We start from the raw sequence: 8,734 nt of genomic DNA, 5'->3' as shown, positions 1-8,734 counted from the left end.
AGGCGGACTTGGGCCCTAATATGGTGGCGTGCATAGCAGGCACCTCAATCCATATTAGGATGTGTGTTTTCAAAGGCCTTTACATAGTGGCGATGCCGCCATGGAAAGGCTGGCGGGGAATTGTTTTGAGGACCTGTGAGGGGTGGGGTGGTGGAGGGCTGCACTTGGGGTGTACCTGTGGTACCCCCCTACATTGCCATTGCGTTGCCTGCAACGTTGTACATGGCAATGCACAACATGCCATTTTGGCATTGAGGCGGGTGCTGCTTACAGCAACACCCGCCACAATGTCAAGATTGCGGAATGTGACCGCCAGGGTGGAGGTCACATCCTAATTAGTAGTGCGGGACCGCTGCACGTCTGGCGGACGATCCCAGCACCGTTAGGTTGGCGGGCGGACATCCTAGTAACCCCCATAATTTCATAAAAGTAGTGCTGACGCCGACGTAGTGCAAAGTGAAAGTGCCATGGAAAGGGATCCCTTAGGAGCTGGTCCTCCCACTTCGCCCTCATCTGATAATGGAGGTACAGGGGCGTTTTCAGTATGGTGAGGTTGTCTGCATTGCTTTTTGTATTTCAGAATTCAAGGACACAAAGATTAACAAAAGAGGTAGGGTTGAAAACCGGGTTGCGCTCCCTACAGCCACAGGAAATTGAAGCACTTCCTGTTTATATTTGGTTCATATGGATGCAAGTAACCCTGTCCATCACAAGTCTTGAAAGACTGCTGCTATATAAAAACATATAAAGAACAAAATGATTACCAATGCTGATAAACAATTTAAGGAATAAATAGAACGCGGAGGAACAGCAAAACAACCACGTCTGTACTAATTAATAGTGTTTATTCAAAGAACATCTTTTTAGATTATTCATTTAAATTCATACATAAATACTTTAAACATACCAGAGAAACAGAAGCACCACAGTAAATCTTTACAGAAAAACATATACTACAGAATTGACAACAATGACTGGACTGCCAATTTGGCAGATAATCCCATTCACAAAATTCCCTAAAAAACATTCATACAACATTCCTCATTCATCAGAAAAACACTCATTCACACAAAAAAAACCTTTTGGCTCCCAGTGACAACAGTTTTAAATAAACCAAAGGACTAGCCAAACACGGAAAAGGATTAACCAATCTAATTGACTGTGCATCTATCGTATTAATGGTCAAGCGTTTTGCAATTTTCAAAAACATCATTTACAATGCACAAGAGCCAGAAATTTAACCAGTGTTTGGTAAAAAGATGAAGAAAAAATGGTCTACGCGTTTCGAGCCCACAATTGATTTAGATGAGGGGTTCTCTTCAGGACCAAGGCACTATAGAAATAGAAAAAGAAAGAGAAAACTTTTACTTAGAATTCTAGAAAATCTCAAGAGCACAGCGACGTTAAACGTCTCCCAATTGTGGCAGTTCTTATCAAAATCTCAGCTCCCTTGAAAGTGCCCTTTTTGTATTCTCAACTAGAAGCAACTGCAAATAAAAAGAATTATAACAAAATCGGAAAAAAGATGAAAGAATCAGTCAGGGCTGTATTTGATTATGGTCTTGAAAAACAAAACTCGAGCAGGACCAGACTTACTCAGACACTGAAGAATGCTCCCGTGGTGGAAAAATGAGGCTACTGCCTCGGATGGTTTATTTTCATTATGACCGACTGAATGGAAAAGCAACCTCTCAACTGTAAAATAAACGGAAGACAGATTTTTCTTCTAGACTAGGCGGGGGGCGAGTGGCTCTGAACAAAGCATTGCTTATTATATCGGATACAAACATACCTGGCCTGAACTTGAGGCAGATAACCGAAATACCTAACAGTCCCCGGGACTCCTTCCTGGAACTGACGAATCTGAAAAACGGCAGAAGGAAAATAGTTTACTCGAAGTTCGTACGATATAAAAAATTGAAGAAATGAGATCATTCAGCCGCGGCACGAGCGGACCAGAAGCAATCGACAATATTTACTTGATTAATGGAGGAGGCTCAATTCGTAGCGCGTTTCAACCGACAATGGGGAATACAATTACGGCTGAATCGTCGCTTCCGTGTCCCTTCTAAACGGCATTCTGGGGGAACTCGGAATTGTGGGAAAAGTAGTTTAAAATCCACATAAATTACAAGCAGTCCACTAAATGCATCGAAATGGCTCAAAATTACGTTGTTTAAATCGAATACGATGCGCATAAAGTTTATTTATGGAAAACTTAGGATCCATTGCTAAATAACGGTCTTGTGGATCACGTTGTACGATAAATAGAAAAAACAAAGAGCGAGAAAATTTTCATGTGCCGTTATTGGACAAAATCAGGAACACATCAAGCAATATATTTGATGGCTCACTAAGAAAGCTTCAGGAAAATGTCCGCCTGGATTAGAGAAGTAGTTCATTGTTCTCTGCCATGCCTCAAAGCCTGTAGATTTCCGACAGTTCGTTTAATCCTGTAATAGCAGTATCAAATTTAACGATCAACATTGCTTCACGCTGTGAAAGCTTTGACTCCAGGTCACCTCCTCGAGGGTCACGTTCAACTTTAGAGATAACTTTCCAATGGAGATCTTTTTCCGTATGCATCTTCTTTTGCCAATGGTTAACAAGCGGTGCAGTCTCGACATTCCTCCTGATCCGAGACTTGTGTTGCGTTATTCTATGGCGGACCTCCTGGTTGGTTTTGCCGATATACAGCATCGGGCAAGGACACATAATTCCATAGACAACATATTTAGTCTTGCAATTCAAAAAAGTTTCGTGTCTCCAATGAATGCCTTTATAGGAAATAAGACTCCTTCAATCGTTTGATCGCAACATAGGCATGTGCCACATTTGTGATGTCCTTGGATAGGTGTTAAACCCATCGTCTTAACGTTGGTACAACGTTATTTTTGGATGATGCTCTGACTATATGGTTCGCAATACTTTTTTCTCTCTTGAAAGCAAATAGAGGGGAACTCTCAAAAGCTGGATCCAAGTTCTTAACCAGATGCCAGTTCTGATGGATAACTTTTTTGTAGTTGGTTAGATTTGGGACAAAAGGTAGTAACAAAAACTTGGCGTTCTGTAGAAGATTTTTCTTTTTTGTTCAACAATATCTCCCTGGGGGTCCACCAGGCTCTCTTCATAGCTGTTTTAGCCAATTTCTTGGGATAACCTCGATCCCGTAATTTTTTAACGAGATTGTTGGCATGGGTACTGAAGTCATCCTTAAAAAAGCAGTTGTGCTGAATTCTTAAAAACTGTCCATAAGGCAGATTTTCTTTTAAGCTTCTCGGGTGATTACTCGAAAAAAGTAGGGCCTTGAAGGTTTTATGTATAGTGTAGTCACTAGACGTCCATCAGCAGGATAAACTTCAACATCCAAAAATGGTATCTTTAAAGATGAAAAATTGATGCTGAACTTTATATCCAAAGATCTTTGGTTAAGCCAGTTGTAAAACTGCGTCAGTTGTTCTTGATTTCCTGACCATGCCAAAAAGATGTCATCAATGAACCGCAACCAGGTAGAAATGTATTGTTTAAACGGATTATTGTTGTAAATGAATTTATCTTCATACATAGACATGTACAGGACTGCCAGTTCTGGGGCAAATGGACAACCCATTGCCACGCCTTTTGTCTGGTAGAAGAACTCACTGCCAAAAGTGAAGAAGTTTTTTTTTAGAGCAAAGCTTGCCAATTCAATAATGAATTCAGTAGGTACCCTCACTGGTCTAGGTCTTTTGTCCAAAAAATACGATAAAACAGCCAAGGCTTCATCTTGTGGGATTTGCGTATATAATGAAGTGACATCAAGTGTCACCATTATATCTTCATCTGTTTCAAAAGGGACATCATCCAACTTATTCATAAAGTCTGTGGTGTCTTGGAGGTAAGATGGAACCTCTACCAGGAATGGTTTAAAAAAATAGTCCACATACTCTGAAATTGGCTCATTCAAGGAGTCGCACCCTGAGACTATCGGCCTGCCTGGCGGGCAAGTCTCGTTCTTGTGGACTTTAGGCAATACATAAAAGACTTTAAGAGAGAAAAAAGTTTTGCGAATCATATAGTCAGAGCATCATCCAAAAAGAACGTTGTACCAACGTTAAGACAAATGATGGGTTTAACACCTATCCAAGGACATCACAAATGTGGCACATGCCTATGTTGCGATCAAATGATTGAAGGAGTCTTATTCTGCTATAAAGGCATTCATTGGAGACACGAACCTTTTTCGAATTGCAAGACTAAATATGCTGTCTATGGAATTATGTGTCCTTGTCCGATGCTGTATATCGGCAAAACCAACCAGGAGGTCCGCCATAGAATAACGCAACACAAGTCTCGGATAAGGAGGAATGTCGAGACTTCATCGCTTGTTAACCATTTGCAAAAAAAGATGCATACGGAAAAAGATCTCCATTGGACAGTTATCTCTAAAGTTGAACGTGACCCTCGAGGAGGCGACCTGGAGTCAAAGCTTTCACAGCGTGAAGCAATGTTGATCGTTAAATTTGATACTGCTATTACAGGATTAAACGAACTGTCGGAAATCTACAGGCTTTGAAGCATGGCAGAGAACAATGAACGACTTCTCTAATCCAGGCGGACATTTTCCTGAAGCTTTCTTAGTGAGCCATCAAATATATTGCTTGATGTGTTCCTGATTTTGTCCAATAACGGCACATGAAAATTTGCTTGCTCTTTGTTTTTTCTATTTATCGTACAACGTGATCCACAAGACCGTTATTTAGCAATGGATCCTAAGTTTTCCACAAATAAACTTTATTTTCCTATGCGCATCGTATTCGATTTAAACAACATAATTTTGAGCCATTTTGATGGATTTAGTGGACTGCTTCTAATATGTGTGGATTTTAAACTACTTTTCCCACAATTCCGAGTTCCCCCAGAATGTCGTTTAGAAGGGACACGGAAGCGACGATTCAGCCGTAATTGGATTCCCAATTGTCGGTCTAAACGCGCTACGAATTGAGCCTCCTCCATTAATCAAGTAAATATTGTCGATTGCTTCTGGTCCGCTCGTGCCGAGGCTGAATGATCTCATTTCTTCAATTTTTTGTATCGTACGAACTTCGAGTAAACCATTTTCCTTCTGCCGTTTTTGAGATTTGTCAGTTCCAGGAAGGAGTCCCGGGGACTCTTAGGTATTTCGGTTATCTGCCTCAAGTTCAGGCCAGGTATGTTTGTATCCGATATAATAAGCAATGCTTTATTTCTTTATTTATTTTAGTCACTTATGTCGCGCACGAATCATCCCCAAAGGGATCGCTCGGCGCTGGAAAAAGAGATCAGCGGTCAAAAAGGGGAAGAGCAATTAGAAAAGCCATGTTTTAAGCATTTTTTTAAAATAATGCCAAGTTTAAACATTGGCGAATTGATTCAGGAAGGCTGTTCCATAGCTTGGGGGCCAAGTAAGAAAAGGTACGACCCCCCCATCCTTACCTTCCTAATTTTATAATCACACAATGTTTTGCGATTGCTAGATCTAAGCTGCCTTGTGGGCTGATACCATTTAAGTTTATCCGTGAGATAAACCGGCCCCAGTCCATGCAGGGACCTGAAAACCAGACACAGCATTTTAAACGTGGCCCGTTTCCTTACTGGCAGCCAATGTAGTTGGCGTAGAAGCGGCAGAGAGGGAGTTCGCGCAGGCTTATCAAAAGCAAGGCGGGCAGCGGTATTTTGCACTACCTGCAATTTGGAAATAGGACCTCCCTGATTCCAACCAGTAAGGAGTTGCCATAATCCAAGCGACTCATTAACAGTGCCTGGATGAGGGTCTTTCTAGCACTCAGCGGGATCCAAGGGAAAATCTTCCTCAACATCCGCATGGTTGCAAAACAAGAGGAAGCCAGAGATTTCACTTGAGTCTCCATTGAGAGCTGGTTATCTAAGCTAATCCCTAAGTTCCTCGCACAACTTCTAGGGATGGGGGCTGAACCCAGCCCTGGTGGCCACCAGTCAGGAGTCCAAAGATCCGCAGCTTTGCCAAACAGGAGAATCTCAGTCTTAGAGGAATTTAGTTGTAAAAAATGACTCCTCATCCAGTCAGTGATGTTAATCATACAGGCTGCAAACTTAACTTTCGTTGAGACGGGATCAATTCCGATGTTTATGATCAACTGCGTGTCATCGGCGTATGAGATGGCCTCAAAGCCACAGTTCCTGATGATTGACGCTAGAGGGGCCACATATAGATTGAATAATGTGGGGCTCAAAATAGAGCCCTGTGGCACCCCCTTACCCACCAGTACTGAAGATGACACGCAAGACCCCAAGTGGATAGATTGGGATCTATCAGATAAATAGCTCTGAAACCACTTAAAAGCTGAGCCGCCGACACCCACCTCCCTCAATCTACTTAACAGTATACCGTGGGAGATGGTGTCGAAAGCTGCCGACAAGTCTAGCAACACCAGCATGACCGGAGAGTCCCCATCGAGCAGCAGCCTGATAGAATCCGTAACTTCGAGCACAGCACCCTCAGTGCTATGTGATGTACGGAACCCTGACTGAGTGGAATCTAATAGCTTATTCACTTCTAAATAGTTAGAAAGATGACAGTTTATAATAGATTCCATGATTTTAGACCAACAAGGAAGAAGAGAAATAGGTCTATAATTTTGAACGTCTGTGGGGTCAGCTGATACCTTTTTAAGTAGTGGCTTAACACAAGATACCTTCCATTTACTCGGGAAGGTAGCTGCTGCTAACAACATATTACAGATGACTGTCAAAGATTCTGCAAGGATAGGAGACAATTCCTTCATGACCCTAGGTGGCAGAGAATCCAGGAATGATCCTGACTTGGTTTTAGCCAACAGAGCCCCCACCTGAGCAACTGTGATGATAGGAAAGTCATCTAGGCTAGGTGAACAGAAAGCTAGCCTAAGGACCTGACTATCATTTAAATTTTTGTTTCCCTCAAAAGAACGATAAATCGTGTCAATTTTATCGGTAAAATGTGCCGCTAATGCAAAACATAACTCCTGCCTAGCTGGCGGGAGCGAATCATTTGTCCGCGGGCAGGTAAATTCTCTCAAAATCCTGAAGAGTTCCTGTGAAGAGTCCTTGGCCTCCATAATCCGAGTACCTAGGTGAGCTCTCCTAGCCTTATTACAGTTATTTAGATAGGTTCTATGAGCTTCAGGATAACTGTCTCTATCTGCTACTGCTTTAGATTTTCGCCATCTTCTTTCTAAGGATCTGGTACTAGCCTTCTCCTTTTTTAAGGCTGCAGTGTACCATAGCGCAGGGGCTATTCTAGACGAGATTCATATCAATTTTACTGGTGCAATCACATCAAGAGCCTCAATAATAGAGGCTTCAACTCTCTCTAGGGCTACATCACAATCAGTCTCGCCAAAAGATGGAAGGGAGTAGTTACAGCTGAAGGAGGAGGCCGTTACTCTTTTCCATGCTCTACGTGGTTCCATGCGCTGCTTAGGTCGTTTAAGCGGCCTCCGCGCATTCCAACGGAAGCGAAGTGCGAAATGGTCTGTCCAGTCCACTTCCATCGGGGGATCCACTCTCAAATCCATCATGTTGGAGAAGATAGTGTCCAAAGTATGGCCGGCCCGATGGGTAGGGCTGGTAACTCTGGAGATGAGCTCAAAGGATTCCATACTTGCAAGCAGACTTGCTGAATCGCCATTGGAAAGAACTTCCAAATGATGATTAAAGTCCCCAACCAATAAGAATTTAGTTGACTGTAATGTGAAAGGGGCCAATCTTTCAGAAAGGTCGGTGCAAAAGCCCTTTTTTTCACTGTTTGGAGGATGATAAACTAGGGCTCCTGTCAGTTCAAAAGTATGAGCTTGCTGCACTCGGGAAATCAATAGTTCGAGAGAGAGGGAGGAAACCCTATCCAGAATTGTTGCATGGTACGGGGGGCGTGTTGCAATAGCCAGACCTCCACCCCTCTTTCCGACTCTGTCCAAACGTATAACAGAGTATTCTCCTGGGAAAGCCATTATTAACGAGGAGATATTTTCATCGTTAATCCAAGCGTCCGAAAATAAACATAAATCTGGCTTAACGTTATCCAGCAGATCCCAGATTTCAGTGACATGTTTCGGTAAAGAGCGTACATTAAGATAGAGACCTTGAATGGCTGATGATTTCCCCCCCAGCTGCTTTGTTCAGAGCCACTCGCCCCCGCCTAGTCTAGAAGAAAAATCTGTCTTCCGTTTATTTTACAGTTGAGAGGTTGCTTTTCCATTCAGTCGGCCATAATGAAAATAGACCATCCGAGGCAGTAGTCTCATTTTTCCACCACGGGAGCATTCTTCAGTGTCTGAGTAAGTCTGGTCCTGCTCGAGTTTTGTTTTTCAAGACCATAATAAAATACAGCCCTGACTGATTCTTTCATCTTTTTTACGATTTTGTTATTATTCTTTTTATTTGCAGTTGTTTCTAGTTGAGAATACAAAAAGGGCACTTTCAAGGGAGCTGAGATTTTAGTAAGAACTGCCACAATTGGGAGACGTTTAACGTCGCTGTGCTCTTGAGTTTTTCTAGAATTCTAAGTAAAAGTCTTCTCTTTCTTTTTCTATTTCTATAGTGCCTTGGTCCTGCAGAGAACCCCTCGTCTAAATCAATTGTGGGTTCGAAACGCGTAGACCATTTTTTCTTCGTCTTTTTACCAAACACTGGTTAAATTGCTGTCTCTTGTGCATTGTAAATGATGTTTTAAAAAATTGCAAAACGCTTGACCATTAAT

General features: G+C 42.3%; 1 long non-coding RNA gene across 1 annotated transcript; it reads right to left on the bottom strand.

Annotated features, from left to right (window-relative positions):
* Positions 1-828: 828 nt before the first annotated feature.
* Positions 829-2,090, bottom strand: LOC146799611 (uncharacterized). The gene is made up of 4 exons (XR_014969289.1): positions 1,980-2,090; positions 1,793-1,863; positions 1,597-1,695; positions 829-1,333 (listed from the first exon to the last, which is right to left on the bottom strand). It is a non-coding gene; the product is annotated as an uncharacterized LOC146799611 (long non-coding RNA).
* Between the last annotated feature and the right edge of the window lie 6,644 nt (positions 2,091-8,734).

This window comes from Triturus cristatus, chromosome 9 (genome assembly GCF_964204655.1).
Source record: "Triturus cristatus chromosome 9, aTriCri1.1, whole genome shotgun sequence".
NCBI classification, from domain to species: domain Eukaryota; kingdom Metazoa; phylum Chordata; class Amphibia; order Caudata; family Salamandridae; genus Triturus; species Triturus cristatus.
This window is presented reverse-complemented; position numbering and strand designations above follow the sequence as displayed.